This window comes from Anabrus simplex, chromosome 3 (genome assembly GCF_040414725.1).
Source record: "Anabrus simplex isolate iqAnaSimp1 chromosome 3, ASM4041472v1, whole genome shotgun sequence".
NCBI classification, from domain to species: domain Eukaryota; kingdom Metazoa; phylum Arthropoda; class Insecta; order Orthoptera; family Tettigoniidae; genus Anabrus; species Anabrus simplex.
Genome location: NC_090267.1, coordinates 35,480,113 through 35,497,731, shown reverse-complemented (window position 1 = coordinate 35,497,731; position 17,619 = coordinate 35,480,113). Strand labels below are relative to the sequence as shown.

Here is a 17,619-nt window from a genome sequence, read left to right as displayed (position 1 = left end):
ATATTAATATATTAAAATATATCAAGCAAACTTTATACACACACTGTAGAATATGATTTAATACTATCTGGAGAAAAATACTGTGGGGGTAAGACACTCCTAGCACCCCGAGGGGTGGAGTGGGGAGGGAGTAGCATGTAAAAGTAATCGAAAACGACCAATATTAGTGTTGCATGCATAGTTTTCGGGGTCGCTGAGATAAATAGTGACACTGTGGATGACAGTTAAGTCCAAATTCAGCCGGCGTTTGCATGAGGTTCAGAAGGGGTGAAAAAAGACTGTGCAAAATGACAGATATTCGTGTTGAATCTACAGTTTCCGTATTCATTACGCTGATTAGTGACAGCCCCAATTACAGTTCAATCGAGTGCATCATACCTCTAGTCATTATTATTATTATTAAAATCATTATTATTATTATTATTATTATTAAACAGAAATTACGCCACTCTTCCCACACCCCGATGGGATGACGAAAATGAATCGTGTCACTCATACGTACCTGTTTTGCGATAGGATGCCCTTCCGCTTTATTTTTTTCTTTATTTTTTTCTTTTCCAAAGGGTCTATACAGAGATCAACTCCAAAACAAAGCAAAACAAATATACAGTTATGGTAGACAAACATGCTGTGATAGGTAAACTAGCTAATCGGCGTTTGCCAGGAATCGCGAGGCGACTCACGATTCTGAAAGGATTTTGAAATAGTAGAAATAATCGCTCTCACTAGCAGTGATAACCGCTGAATAGAGCTTGGTGGTTAACAAAGACGAAGAATAGTGGAGAAGGAAAGATTTTGCAACCATGTGCAATCCTACTTCCACACATTCTTCCGACCCCGTCAGCGTGTCTGGTAGTAACTTACCACTACACGCTCCCTTCCGCTTTATTATGTAGCGGGGCATGTTTTCTATAGCGTGCTTCAATGGAACGGTCTATTGTATGTACATGAAGGGATGAGTAACTAAACAAGCATCCATTTCGGACTAGAGGAATTAATCACATACGGCTGAGCAGATCGTGAATTGAACCAGACTACAGCAAATAATTCGCCGTTGCCGCAACCCAACGATGAATAATCTCCTGCACGTCAGAGTTTTAATAGCATCCGTGAAAAATACTACAAAAACATGGGTTAAATAATTGTGAACTCGAAACTTCTCATCCACTTTGTCATTATTTCACCCCCACCCCCCATTTCTCCGTACATTTGTCTTCTCTTTCTTCATTTCCCTTTTCATTATTCACCTGGAGAAACAGCAATGAAGGTGATATTTCGCTATCTTACAGAAAATCCAGTAGGAGTGCCGTGGTATTCACTCCACGAAATGCTCCAAGTGAGTTGGCCATGCGGTTACGGTCGCGCTGCTGTAGCGTGCATTCGGAAGTTAGTGGGTTGGGTTCGAACCCCACCGTCGGAGGGCCTCAAGATAATTTTGCGTATTTTCCCACTTTCACTCCGGGCAAATTGGGGGCTGTACTTTAATTAAGGTCACGTCCGTTTTCTTCCCGCTCCTACACTTTTCCAGTCTCATCGTCGCCATAAGGCCTGTCTGAGTCGGTGCGATGTAAAGCAAATTGAAAAAAACCAACTCCACAAAATATAGTTTCTAGAGTGTCATGGCAGGTGCTGTTGGTAGTTACTGTTAGTGGTTTCTGGTACTCAATCTCCATCACACTTGGCACTAACTGTGACCTTGAGTAAAGTTTGTCCCCCTATCGGTTTATATATATATATATATATACTGCGGCTGTCAATTCGGTCATTAATTTCTTATTAAAGATTCCTAAAAATCACAAAGACTATCACTGTTTTTGCAAACCTGGAATGTGGTATTATCACTGTAGATATAGAACAAGGATCCAAGGTAGCCCGCTTTCCGAATGCTACCAGTCTTGAAGTAAACACACAAGTATACAAAAAGGAACAAGGAACGACATGAAACTGATTGCCGATTCACTGGACATAGCAACAATACAGATCAATTGCTTCAGAAGACTGGCAGCCAAAGTGGGTCTTCAAGTGTCTTTGGAAAAAGCAGAGTTCTGTACAAACATCAAAGAAGCTGGCAGAGAGATAATACTAGAACTTGGCGAATGGATTGAACCCAACTTATCAGAAAGAGCATCATTGTCCACGAGAGACAACAGGTTAGAACTGGCCTATCTATTGACAAAGAACACTTCTAACAAAAAATGCCTCTCACGCAATCTGAAACTGAAACTCTACGACCAGAAGCTCTGTGTGCCATGGAGTGTCTTTCATTGAACCGAACAGGTCTGATTAGAAACTGGAAATCAGCGGCAGGAGAATTCTCAGGAAGATATTTGGTCCGGTAAAGGAAGATGAAGAATTTCGAGCTCTACGAACATACGGAGGGGCTGTCTGATAGTGCTACGAAAAGGAGAGTAGCTTTTGCGGCCATATAGTAAGACTACCTTCCAAAATACTGACCAATCGCCTTTCCATCTTCTGGCAGAACAAGCAGGTGCATACCACTTGGCTGACAGAAAATTAGAAGAACGTTAAAGAACTGGGAGTATCAGATCGTCAAGGTAGACGGTCTGTACGACGTACCCTGAAGGAAGTCCATGGATTTCAGCAAAAATCCCGGAAGAAAGGAGTTACACCGGCAATACTGGGCGAAGGTCAAGGCCAACACTTGAACAAGTGGGGTCCAAAGTAGGCACATTCGAACCAAGAGGAGAAGAAGAAGAAGAAGAGGAGGAAGAAGAAGGAAAGTTGAGAAAGCACCTAAACCTGGAACATGTCATATTTGCGGTTGGAATAAGACAAACATCGTGCCAGAGGTGTGCAGTCTTAGCTGAGCTGTGCTAGTGAGCAGAAGTGTGTGGTGCAGCGAAAGCCTATGAGAGTAACGGTGAAGTATTCATCTCGAGGTGGTGTAGCTCTTCATAGCAACAACTGTAACGGAGGTAGGCTGCATGTACCATTCCAACCACACACCAGTCCTTCTGCCATTCTTAAATTTATGTCAACACCGGGAATAAAACGCGGACCTCCGCTGCCGGTAGCTAGTAGTGCTAAACGTTACGCTGCGGAGGCTGACATTGTGACGGTGCTATTTGCTTTACGTCGCACCGCCACAGATATGTATTATGGCGACGATGGCATAGGAAAGGCCTAGGAATTGGAAGGAAGTGGCCGTGGACTTATTTAAGGTACAGCCTCGGCATTTGCCTGGTGTGAAAATGGGAAACCACGGAAAACCATCTTCAGGGCTGCCGACAGTGGGGATCGAACCCACTATCCCCCGATTACTGGATACTGGCCGCACTTTGTAACGGTGCAACTGTATAGGAATGCGGTAGGGTGATGCCACAGCCGGGTCAAGTTGTTCAAGACTGAGTGCATAGTAGAATATAGCAAAATAATAGGCTTGGCATAATTATTGATGGTGACAGTTATTGTAGCTACTGTGTTAATCATTGGAGGTGTAGAGTTAAACCCAGGTCCTTTGCCATGGAGAAAATCATGGTAGCTGTGCGTGAAGCTTCTCGGCTGATCAGACAAAAGACATGATGGAGGTGTAGTGTCAAATAATTAAGGAAATGAAGGATCCTCTAATCGAATAACTGACAGCGATAAAGGAAACAATGAGGGGAGACTAAGCTATACTGAATCAGAGGATTAAGGCGTAGAAGAATAATAGATAGCAGAGGAGCGAGCGAGAAAAATAGGAGCATAATTGTGCGCTAGAAGCTTCAGATAGGGAAGAATGGCGCAATATGGTACATCGGCTAGAGGGCTGAATATTATGATAGTCACGGGTCAGTCATGAGGCAAAACGAAAAAGAAGAGGAGAAGAAAAAGAATGCGAGAGGGATTTAACCTTCAAATGGTTAAAAAATGAGTTATGGACAATTGTGGATATAACTATTTATTATCCCACAATATATCAATAATAATTATCCACCTTTACTCTCCCAATGTACACAAGAAATATTTTGGAATATCTGTTAATCGCAATATTACAGTGCGGGAGGGAGCTAAGACACGTGGTAACATTACGTGAGCTATTGGTGGCCATTAGCACACGCACTTGCAGTCACATGTTTCAGAGTTGACGTCATGGTAACGGTGACAGATGGCTGCTTAGTGTCTGTCTGACTAAAACCCCACACACTATTAGTAAACCTTAAATGTAACAAGAACTTCATGTTGAAGTAAATCTGAACCTAACAGCATTTTAAAACAAGTAATGGATGAAAATTAACTGTTGTAAGGTACCAATTTTTAAAATTTCATTTTTCACTTTTGGCGATTTTGAGCTGAAAATTTTTCAGATAAATAATGGATATTAGAAGACTACTTAAATTTTCTTATGTTTTTTAGACTGTAGATAATAGTTTATGAACTAAAAATACGACTGTTAATGTGCTCAATTTCATGCAATAAAGGCAAACGCCAAACTCAAAATATCTCAGTTCCATGTTTGTGTGGGTCAGTTCCCTCTCGCATTCTAGTACTCAAATATTCACGGTCTAAAGGAGAACGAACGGAGGTTCACGGCAGAATTGATTAAATTACTTTTAAAGTTAAAGAGAGAAAATATACCAAAGGGGTAGAAACACTGTCCTAAAGGCGCATTCTTACATGTGTCGTGTGTGGCGATAAATATCAAACAATGGAAGTCGATCTGTCCAATGAATCAGTAGATCTGTTCCTAAATTTCCTTTGCCTTCAATGTACTTACACAAGCTTTCAATTATGGACGTGTTGGTCATATCTTTATAAAACCCGTGCGTTTATTGTTTCACGCATGCGCACTGACTCCCGGAATGTCTTGCGCAAAAACACACACTTGTTGGCACGGTGGTACTGTGTTGTTGCTTCGTAATGTACAATGAAACTCATTCAGTTATACATACCCGGTTAACAACCATGTTACGAGGTTAGCATAAACATGGGAAACGACCTCTTAGATTCCCCTGATTGTTATGTTACTCCCGTAACATTAAGGAAGAACGGGATAGACGACAGCTCCTACTGGACAAATTAGTTTTAATTCTAACCTATTAATGCCTAAACGTCCGGACACTAAATTATGATTCTCCTCCGCTTATATCTTTTCTTTGTCAGATACATTCAGTTGTCTTTTTCGGACACCAGACTTCGACCAGGAGGCTCCTACCTCCGTATGCTGCTCATTCTTCTCGTCCCTGAATGAGGCGGGTAAATCAGTGGACCTTTTTCACTAACCCCGTCTAAAATCAGACGTGCCTTAACGACCTCATGAATGTCAGGTTCTCTCTGTAAAAATATGTAAATATGTGTATGTAAATATATCTACATGTAGTTTAATCATGACAATTATTAAGGAGATTAATTTTATTTATTTATTTATTTATTTATTTATTTATTTATTTATTTATTTATTTATTTATTTATTTATTTATTTATTTATTTATTTATTTATTTATTTATTTATTTATTGGAAGTGTTCTTAATATTCATATATAAAGGGGTCTATGTTTAGTTTAAAGTTGGTTATTATTTTAGGAAATTCGTTTTTATTTCGGGTGTATTTGTTGATATTATGTTTTATTGAATCATCTGTAATTGGAAAAATTACCTGTTGATGATAAATCTATCTATCTATCTATCTATCTATCTATCTATCTATCTATCTATATATCTATCTATCTATCTATCTATCTATCTATCTATCAGTCCTTAATCCTTGATTCCATCAGCAATGATTCAAGGTTCTGAAATGGTTCATTTATTTGAGAGTTTCCCACTTTCCAGTGACCACATGATACTCTCATACACAATCTTCAGGAATTTTCTATGATATTTCTGTTAGGAGAATTATATCCCACCCCGCTCCCCACTCGATTAAAAGAGAAATTCACAAATGTCTCCAGGGAGTATTTCGAAAGAGCGTTGTTAATTTATCTGTTGTTTCTCATTCCTTCAGCTTACGGGTATTTCTAAAACTAACGGTGTAAGCCTGTGGTGAAATCTGAAAAGGCCATTAGCGACTTTGAATATCGTCACCGAAAATAATCCCATTATCTCTGGTTGTATAAAAAATGGGGCAGTCGCTAAGTGTTATTATTCCTTTCTTGACATCAGTAACATAAACCATCCATTTAAGTGTCAGCAAGGCGCCAGTAACAGGGTGCCTCGCGGTGAGATGAGTGGACTTACATTATCGATAAAAGAGTAGGGCAGTATCAACCTGATAAAAGTGTATAATTATCTTACGACCTGTTGGATTCGAGTATTCTTGTTGCATAAATTAAATGCGCATTGGGACGTTTTGATCATCAGCCTCGTGCATTTGGAATGTATGAGAAAGCTCTGTAGTATCTGTATTAGAGAATATGCGTGTGTTTATAGCAAGCGGCCGTAGTCTGTGGTCCCTGGAGTTGAACGATCAGAACGCGGATGAACACTTTTATGTTTTACCTTTTTTTCTCCTCATCTAGATCCACTGTCCTTCTCGTCACTCCTTCGGTGTAATATTTTTCGAAATTTCTCATGACTTATCCTCTACTTTCTTCTCTTCTACGCTCCAATATTTCCTCCACCACAGCTATTTTTTATTTTCCCTCCGTTTTCTTTCAGTATTTGTTCTCTTCTCTTCAATACGCTTTTCTTCTATTAACTTCTCTTTCACTTTCTTTGATTCTTCCCTCTTTATTTTATCTCCTTCTCTTTAATTCTCTTATTCTGTCTACTTTTGTATTTCCTTCATTATCAATGATTTTTCTCCTTTCATTTTTCAAACTTTTCCCGCTTCCACTTCACCTACAGTATCCTTCTCTCCTTTTCATATCACTTTCCTTCTGTTCCTTTCTTTTCACCTCTCTCCCTATCTCTATTCTCTCCATATTAATATGTTACTTTCCTAAATATTTCTTTTCCCCTGTTATCTTTTACAATTCTAGCCACTCCATCCCTAACCTTGTGTGTTCTATTCTCTTTTTCAAATGTTTTAGTTGAGTTCCATGTCGTCTTTCTTTTTCCGTTGCCCCTTGACTTTTTCTTTGTTCTTCCACACACTTACGGTCTCTCAGATCTCACACATCTCTTCAGTTCAACTATTCATTCCTTATTTTCATCGAACTCTATTCTTATATTTCACTTCCCTTCCATTTCTTCCCTTCCCTTCCTCCACACTGTTATCAGCTGTCACACTTCCCTCTTTTCTTGTTTCTCATTTCCTTGTTCTTATCTTGTCTTTTCTTAACTTTCTTTTTCAATTCGGACATTTTCCAGTTACTTCACATGGAAACTCGTGTGTTATTACAAAACACGGGTTGGTATCGTTACTTGAGAAAGATGAATGAACCTAATCGCGCTATCCACAATTTAAAAGCGTTTTATTTTCAACCGCAGGTATTTTCAATTTACTGTAAATTGGATCGCTCGAGTGGGGGCGGTTTCAGCCATGCTGTAAAAGCAGGTCAGGCAGATGACAGTTGATACAATTCCAGCGTGAAAGCGATAAATTGTACTTAGTAGGATGGTGGCATATCGCTGGCTGCAGCCACACGCTTCACGTCATTACGAACGTTAAAGAGGATAGGGGAGCGGCGTGTCTGCTGATAACAGTCCACACATTGTACAACGTAAGAGGAAGTAGAATATTACTAGGGGTGGGGCTAGGTCCCACAACATCCTACATACTGTTTCGGTTAGACCACACAGATTGCTATGAAACTTGGATGAATGGTCAGTTAATATATATAAAACAAGGCCGACCCCGTGGTGCAGGGGTAGCGTGCCTGCCTCTTACGCGGAGGCCCCGGGTTCGATTCCCGGCCAGGCCAGGGATTTTTACCTGGACATGTGGGCTGGTTTGAGGTCCACTCAGCCTACGTGATTAGAATTAAGGAGCTACCTGACGGTGAGATAGCGGTCCCGGTATAGAAAGCCAAGAATAACGGCCGAGAGGATTGGTCGTGCTGACCACACGACACCTCGTAATCTGCAGGCCTTCGGGGCTGAGCAGTGGTCGCTTGGTAGACCAAGGCCCTCAAGGGCTGTAGGGTTATAAAACAAGAGGACCGGGCGAGTTGGCCGTGCGCGTAGAGGCGCGCGGCTGTGAGCTTGCATCCGGGAGATAGTAGGTTCGAATCCCACTATCGGCAGCCCTGAAGATGGTTTTCCGTGGTTTCCCATTTTCACACCAGGCAAATGCTGGGGCTGAACCTTAATTAAGGCCACGGCCGCTTCCGTCCAACTCCTAGGCCTTCCCTATCCCATCGTCGCCATAAGACCTATCTGTGTCGGTGCGACGTAAAGCCCATAGCAAAAAAAAAACAAGAGGTTTGTCTGTATATTGCTCAGAATGTTACAGAAATGGTATTGTTCTACCGGTCGTGTGCTGATCAACAAAGAATGAATGCATGCTAGGGGCTTTACGTCGCACCGACACAGATAGGACTTATGGCGACGATGGGACAGGAAAGGCCTAGGAGTTGGAAGGAAGCGGCCGTGGCCTTAATTAAGGTACAGCCCCAGCATTTGCCTGGTGTGAAAATGGGAAACCACGGAAAAACATCTTCAGGGCTGCCGATAGTGGGATTCGAGCCTACTATCTCCCGGATGCAAGCTCACAGCCGCGCGCCTTACGTGCACGGCCAACTCGCCCGGTGAGCAACAAAGAAATGCACTTTTGAATTAACCTTCATCTCTGTCTGTCTGTCTGTCTGTCTGTCTGTCTGTCTGTCTGTCTGTCTGTCTGTCTGTCTGTCTGTCTGTCTGTCTGTCTGTCTGTCTGTCTGTCTGTCTGTCTGTCTGTCTGTCTGTCTGTCTGTCTGTCTGTCTGAACCGGCATCACGAGAAAATGACTCATGAGAATTTAATGAAAATCGTGATATGAAGTCGGGAGTGAGGCACTACATAACATTAAGGGTAAAACTGCGTGGTCATTGGTCCATATCGACAAGGAAAATATTGAGGGTGATTATAAAAGTGAGAAAAAATGAGAAAAATCCCTTGAAGAATAAGGCAAGAGAGAAGGAAGGACTCACTTTACATTAGATGGCTGAATATCACTGAGTTGGAAGGAAGCTAAATGTGAAGGCCTACAATATAGAAACATCAAAAAATTAATAATAAATAAGTCTATTTGCTTTACGTCCCACTAACTACTTTTACGTCTTGCGGAGACGCCGAGGTTCCAGAATTTTGTCTCACAGGAGTTCTTTTACGTGCCAATATATCCACCGACACGAAGCTGACGTATTTGAGCACCTTCAAATACCACCGGACTGAGCCAGGATCAAACCTGCCAAGTTGGGATCAGAAGGCCAGCGCCTCAACCGTCTGAGCTACTCAGCCCGGCCATTAAAATTGATCAACAATAACATGACAATGACCATTATTTGTTGCGATGTGCTTTCTCTCTTCTGTTGCCACTCATTTCCGATAGATGGGACTACCGCTGTGACCCGTGTAAAACAGCTTGCCTGAATATTGGCGGGAAGTAGCTGGGGAGTTAGATAATTTATTTTCTTTAGCATGGCATTACTCAGGTTCATCATAGTTTTCCAGCTATTCGATTCCTACACTGAGGCACTGGTTGGAAGGAGCACACGGCAGAGGAGTGTTCAAGGCTGTGTGCAGCCTGCTCATTCCAGAGTGAAGCACGGGCACGTCAGCTAGTGCATACGAAATGTAACGATAATAACCGAGCGAGTTGGCCGTGCAGTGAGGGGCGCGCAGCTGTGAGCTTTGCATTCGAGAGGTAGTAGGTTCGAACCCCACTCTCACAGCCCTGAAGATGGTTTCGCGTGGCTTCCCATTTTCACACCAGTCAAATGCTGGGGATGTGCTTTAATTACGGGCCATTCTTAGCGTTTATCTCGCTTAATTGCAGGGTCTGCTGTTCTGCACTTCTTCTTCCACTTGATGGGGTCTTGTGCGTCTTTAGGAGAGACTTTCGCAACATGAATATCCTCCCGCAGAGTGTCTCGCCAGCGCTTCTCTGGTCGCCCTCGTGGTCTGCGGCCATCAAGACTTCATTTTAATGCCCTTCCCACAACTGAAGAACCGTTTCTGCATAGCACGTGGCCGTTCCATTGCAAACGATTCTCTCCCATTTCCTCAGGGATTGGGGCCATACCAAACGCCATCCGAATATCCTCATTTCTGATGCGGTCCAGTCTAGTGAGTCACTTTGGCCAGCAAAGCATCTTCATCTCCATGATCTGCAGCTGTTGTTCGTGTCTGCTTGTGACTAGGCCAATACTCGTTTCCATACAATTCCATACGGTGCCACTGGCCTAATGATGAATTTCAGATACAATGGCACCCTCCGATCAAAAATGACTCCTTTGACTTGGCACCACTTCATCCAGGCAGCGTGTCGCCATCCGATTGAATAAGTGATCCCAGATATTTAAATTGAGATGTTTTGAGAATTTCAACACCATCGATGTTAATTGACCCATAACTCTAAGTACTCAGTCTTCCCGATGTTAAGTCGCAGGTCGTAACTGTCGAAGGAGTTTTTCCAACGTTGGACTAGTAGTAGCAAATATAGACGGGATTCACAGCCGACTATAACATCATCAGTATAGTCCAAGGGTGTGGTGTTAAAATGTATGTGCTGATGGTGTAGAGGCAGAGGATGAACAGAAGTGGAGATAGAGCCGATCCCTGATGAAAGCCAAGTTGAATGCGAAATGGTTCAGACATTCCAGCAGCATATCGGACAGAGCTGGTGGCATTCCGGTACAGAAGCTGGGTCCATCGAATATATATTTTTAGTACACGATGCAGCCTTTAGTGCATGACAAATAAGATCACTATATGAAGCTTAGTTTTGTAAGTAATTGGGCCTGTAACGAGGTTACACAATATGTAATGTGAAGGGAGGTATGCTCGTGATACAGGTAACTTCGTGATAATTTTTTGAATAAGTATCATGAACGTCCCTATTGCACACTAAACATTTCAATATTATTAGCTAGTTCTCTTAGTTCTCTACAGATGTCTCTAGCTACTTGTATTGGTCTTCATCGCTATAGTGGAGCCATGATACGCATCTTTCCTTTTCAATTTGTTTTACGTCACACCGACACGGATAGATCTTATGATGATGACATACGTATTCAAACATCTATCACGAACTTACCTGTATCACAAATATTCCCCCCCCCCCATATACTAATCAAAATCAAATATAGATCTTTATTTAAATACAGCGTAAAACATGCGTAAAAATAATAACAAATACAAACATAAGTTTTTGTTCCTTTTACTCTGTTTCCTCTTTAAGATGGTTATTATTATAACATGTTTCTTTCCGTTTTCTGCACATGCTTAGATTGTGACAGTAATTAAAAGGATACGAACTATGTACCTTAAGGCAGAAACTCACTACCAAAATAATAAGGAACATTGTTCTGTAATGCTCACGATATTGGTTGAGTGCGTACGTCAAAAACCTCCCAATCCCAGTGCACAATTCCTCTTTTCATTCCTTCTAACGACATGAAACACTCCTTCTTATTCTACAGTCCAACTCATTATTGAAGGGTAAAGCGAAATATCCCGCCGCAAAAATATTAACTTATAACATAAATTCTTAATTTCTTTTCCCGAAACCAGGCCGAATATTAGATGTTGTACTGTATTAAAAATATTAGTGTGTGGGTGCCCCAGTTAATGATTTAAAATTTCATCCCGTTCTGTACACAGCTCATCAAAATTTTTGGACTGTCCACACCCTTGCTGTCCACTCAAACGGGTCCGCATATTATGTAGTGCACATGGTCAGCGAGACAACAACTTCAAATATATCTCTTATCTTTCTCGACTGCGTTCACTGTCATTCATATCCGACAATTTCTTGGTTGATCAATCATGCCGAGTGAATCCAATACCAACCTTCATTCTAGAAATGAAGTACTTGTACGAACCAGGAGTGGAACTCGGAATTTTCGAGTACGGTGGCACTAAAACACAGTGAGACTACTTCAGCATATTAACACGTATAAAAGTAAACTAGGGAAGAGTACTTACCGCATACTTCAAGCGCCACCCCTTCCCCACTCTAGGGCCAGGATGACGTCACGAAACACCGGTTAAATCCCTGGAAACAAAATCTCAAATTAATTAATATGTCGAAGTTATTAAGGGAAAAGAAAAGAAATATACTCCAAGTCTTCCAGCTAGTTACTTCGTTCATTCAAGAAAATGGTGCCCTTTACTCAGGAGAAAGCAGACTTGAAGACAGAAATAAAATATCCAATATACAAAACTGCCGGATAAGAAATAATACCGAGGTGAAACTGGAAAGAATGAAGTAGAACTACAACCTCTCTCACCAAGAAGAATCTCGTTTAGCGGTTGAGTTAGCCGCGCGGTTAAGGGCGCGCAGCTACGACCTCGCATCCGGGAGATAGTGGATTCGAATCCCATTGTCGGCAGCCCTGAAGATGGTTTTCCGTGGTTTCCCACTTTCACACCTGGCAAATGCTAGGGCCGTACCTTAATTAAGGCCATGACTGGTTCCTTACCATTCCTAGGCCTTTCCTGTCCCATCGTCGCCGTAAGACCTATCAGTGTCGCTGCGACGTTAAGCAAAATAGCAAAAAGAAGAAGAATCTTTGAAACGTTTTTTCATGAAGAGATACTTGAACACATCTTAAAGGAACTGTTCGATATCTTGTAAATAAAATAATATCCCAGATTTTACGCTCAGCCCTCACAAACTCAGGATTTTTGTAGGTTTTCATATTTTTACTGGATGCCATAGATTACCTTGAGAAAGGGTGTATTGGTCTACAATTGAAGACTTAGGTGTAGGCCTAGATATTGTTAAGGAATCAGTTCCAAGAAATAAACATCAGAAGTTGACAAGGCTAATTCATTTTTGCAGTAATGATCCTGGCATTAAATTCAAGAGTGGCAAGGGCTTCAACAAGCCTATTAGATACGGTGTGGATCTAGTGCCTACTGTTTTAATTTCAGTCTGATTCTCGAGCACCCGGTGTCCTCATTTGAGGACATTCAGATTACAACAAACAAGTAAAAAAAAAAAAGAAAACAATGGGTGTACAACAAAGCAGAGGCTCTATCTGCACTATTATGGCAGTATAGATCTCAGAGTCCGCCTCTGTGGTGTAGTGGTTATTGCGATTAGTTGCCACCCCCGAAGGCCCGGGTTCGATTCACGGCTCTGCCACGAAATTTGAAAAGTAGTACGAGGGCTGGAACGGGGTCCACTCAGCCTCGTGAGGTCAACTGAGTAGAGGTGGGTTCGATTCCCACCGCAGCCGTCCTCGAAGTGGTTTTCCGTGGTTTTCCACGTCTCCAGGCAAATGCCGGGATGGTACCTAACTTAAGGCCACGACCGGTTCCTTTCCGTTCCTTGCCCATCCTTTCCAATCTTCCCATCCATCACTAGGCCCCTGTTCAGCATAACAGGTGAGGCCGCCTGGGCGAGGTACTGAACCTCCTGCCCAGTCGTAACCCCCGATCCAAAGCCTGACGATCCAGGACACTGCCCTTGAGGCGTTAGAGGTGGTATCTCTCACTGAGAAGAAAGAATAGAAGTCACAAAAAGACAGGAATCAATGCTCTAATAAATATATGGTAACATGCAAAATGCTTCTTTACAGGGCAAGAGAAAACTTTGCATATAATTTTAAGCGTTGATATATCCCAATAGTTTACTTCATAATGATTGAAAGGAATCTCCCTATAACTATAGTCATGAAATGTTATTGAATAAAGTTTCTTTCTTAGCCGAAAAAAAGGCTTGGTGTCATCATATGATGGCATTGGGTGTTAATGGGTTAAGGCAAGTAGAGGGTACTGTACATGAAATCTATCCCCACGCCAAAACTGGGAATAAGACGAACATGTTTACATAAATACCGACAGTCAAGGAATGTTCAGTAAACGGAGAAGGGGTAGTGACAATTTATTATGAATGAATCTCCAGAACATCATCACAGGTTTCAATCCCCGTCTTACACATGGAGTCTTCAGAATCAATTTACGCCTCGTTCAAAACGAGGTGTACTTACACAGTCTTCTTTCTTCACAATTTTCTTCACGTCGCATCGACACAGATAGGGATAGGAGTGGAAAGGACGTGGCCGTAAGGTAGAGCCCAAGCACTTTCCTGGTGTGAAAATGGGAAAGACGGAAAACCACCTTCAGGGCTCCTCCCTAATATAAACTCACAGCTGTTTGCTCTTAAACGCACGGCTACCTCGCTCGGTAACTACTTACTGTCAGGTATGACAGGCAGTGACACATGCCTTGCCTATCGAGTGAAACTGAAATATTAGCATACTGTCTGACTAAGTAGCTGGCATTTTGGTACTTTATTAATATACAGGTCCATAGTTTACTAAGAGGGGGCGTGATAGGTTCAGTGACTTAGCTACTGGGTGTCCGGCTCCATAGCTAAATGATTAGCGAGCTGAACTTTGGTCGCAGGGGTCCCGGGTTCGATTACCGACAGAGTCGGGGAATTTATCCATCATTGGTTAATTTCGCTGGCACGGGAGCTGGGTGCATGTGCCGTCTTCATCATCATTTCATCCTCATAACGACGCGCAGGTCACCTACGGGGGTCAAATCAAAAGACCTGCACCTGGTGAGCCAAATTGGTCCTGAAACACTTCCGGCACTGAAAGCTATAAGCCATTCTCTTTTTGCTACTGAGTTTACATCCGGAAGGCTCAGGTTCGAATCCCGACCGATCCTGGGTTGAGATTTTCATCTCAAAAATCACGCGGCATCAGGAAGGGCCTACACGTCCGTTCAAAACCAAAAGGAGTCTAGGTGGCTCCAGCGATATCATAAATAAGCGCAGAGGCTCCCAATTCGTTTCTGAGCTCATCCATGAATAAAATCCTTTTCTGAGAATATTATAGGGCCCTCTCAGCCTAGTACGGACAAATTAGAAGATACCTGATATGAGCGGTTACTACACACTTGCAGGTTACATACTAGGGTAGCAGTCACTTTGCTGCAAAGTAGGAAGGTATGCATAAACGGCAGGGGATTTAAAGGATATGCACCAACCATTCCACGGGAAAATAATGCGATAATGAACTGACTCATTAGTATCAGAATATCAGGACCCCTCTGACTATACATGCGGTAACTAATTAACTATTTTCGAAATCCTGATTATTACTTCTTTTAATAATGCCAATTAATGATAATATACTTAATAATTATACGTAACGTGCATTAATCGATGCACTACAACTAATCCCACTCTCTGCCACTTACACAATGATAAATGATATTGGAAATTGGTTGAAAATGAATGACTGCCAATGCTTCATCGAGCACTAGTGATGTTTCACGATATCCTTGTTTCTTATGACGAATGAATCTAAAATTAATTGTTATTATACACTATTTTCAGATATACTGTATTTAACAAGTGCTAGCCATGCACAGTAGGGTTAGTGTCGTATCTGCCTCTTATTTGGAGGTCTGAAGATCTGGATCTTGATTTACTGAGCCTCACTGAACGAAATGAGTATTATTTAGGGTATGAGAGAAAGGAGACCATGTAAAGGAAGAAATGGCCGAGGATCGCATCACACTCACCAGTTTCATTCCAAAACCTGAGGGCCATCCAAATGGATAGCAGTCCTCTTGGCAGTCAATGCTCTAAATGAGCTGTACGTACTAGACGGCGTTTTTGGTTCTAGATATTAGCGAGAGAAATTAAGCACGTTAATGAGATAGCTGTTAAGGTTTGGATAGATAGATAGATAGATAGATAGATAGATAGATAGATAGATAGATAGATAGATAGATAGATAGATAGATAGATAGATAGATAGATAGATAGATAGATAGATAGATAGATAGATAGATAGATAGATAGATAGATAGATAGATAGATAGATAGATAGATAGATAGATAGATAGATAGATAGATAGATAGATAGATAGATAGATAGATAGATAGATAGATAGATAGATAGATAGATAGATAGATAGATAGATAGATAGATAGATAGATAGATAGATAGATAGATAGATAGATAGATAGATAGATAGATAGATAGATAGATAGATAGATAGATAGATAGATAGATAGATAGATAGATAGATAGATAGATAGATAGATAGATAGATAGATAGATAGATAGATAGATAGATAGATAGATAGATAGATAGATAGATAGATAGATAGATAGATAGATAGATAGATTGATTGATTGATTGATTGATTGATTGATTGATTGATTGATTGATTGATTGATTGATTGATTGATTGATTGATTGATTGATTGATTGATTGATTGATTGATTGATTGATTGATTGATTGATTGATTGATTGATTGATTGATTGATTGATTGATTGATTGATTGATTGATTGATTGATTGATTGATTGATTGATTGATTGATTGATTGATTGATTGATTGATTGATTGATTGATTGATTGATTGATTGATTGATTGATTGATTGATTGATTTATTTATTTATTTATTTATTTATTTATTTATTTATTTATTTAATTTATTTATTTATTTATTTATGTGCGATCAGCAAATCTGAATTATAAATATCCGAAATATGTATAATACTTAAAAATGTAAAATAAAAATGCACAGTTGTATCCCTTTAGACAAGCAAATCAATGTTGAAATCATCCTAGTGATATGAGCTACGAATTGTATATTAGAAAGAAGAATTATAAGGAAAATATTAGGTCCTCCAAGAATTGCAGAGTTTTGGAAATTAAGAAGTAACAATGAAATTTACCAGAACGTAGAAAACATATCAGAAACAATAAGAAAAAGGAGATTGCTATTTCTTGGACACATTTACAGAATGGATGACAATAGACTAACTAAACGAATCTTCAAGTACCTTTGGGAAAAGAAATCAACTACCACCTGGATTCAAGAAGTCAAGAAAGACCTGGAAAGGAACAACATACGAGAAGAAGAATTATTGGAAAGGAAGATTTTTAGGAAGAAAGTCTTACAAATGGAAGGATTCCAAGGGAGGAAGGAAAAGAAAACAGGCACAAAGTGGACTGAAGACAGGAAAAAGAAACACAGTGAAACAATGAAAGAATACTGGAAGAAAAGGAAAGAACTAAGGAGGAACAATTGAAATTGTAACGTGGTCCTTAGAAGGCCGGAACGCAAGAAGAAGAAGAAGAAGAAAGTATGAGAATATATTGTTTATTTATTCATAAAAATTACAATTCTTTTCTTAATCATCCTCCTCCTGTCGATTATATTACCAGTTTCCCTTTTTCCACCACTACCAGTCTAATATGAGACAATGCAGAGTTTCACTTAACTACATTCGGTGTGGACATTTTTCAAAAAAATCTAAAACCTCCTGAAACGCCTGAGGGTATTGAACTAAGGAGCACTTACAGAAAGTACCATGTAAATAAGTTAATTTGGCTAGGTTTTGAATAAAAAAGTAAACGAGTAGAGATGTTTTTACGGAACTAAATTTAGGCAGGAAGTGATTTTCGAATATTTTTTTTTAGTTTGGTAGAGAGATTCAAGACTCACATTTTGAAACCTTTCCGAGCCCTTTATCCCTTCAAAGGTCGGCACAATTGCGAGAATGCGTAATTTTACGTTTTTCGTAGTATGGAGATCCTACTTTGTTTGCT

At 40.6% G+C, this 17,619-nt stretch overlaps 1 long non-coding RNA gene across 1 annotated transcript in view; it reads right to left on the bottom strand.

The window, feature by feature from the left end:
- The window catches only part of LOC136866976 (uncharacterized), a 965,921-nt gene that overhangs the window by 395,771 nt on the left and 552,531 nt on the right, over positions 1-17,619 (bottom strand). Inside the window, exon 2 of the long non-coding RNA XR_010859599.2 lies at positions 12,010-12,079. This is a non-coding gene — a long non-coding RNA (uncharacterized lncRNA). The remainder of the gene's footprint in view (positions 1-12,009; positions 12,080-17,619) is intronic.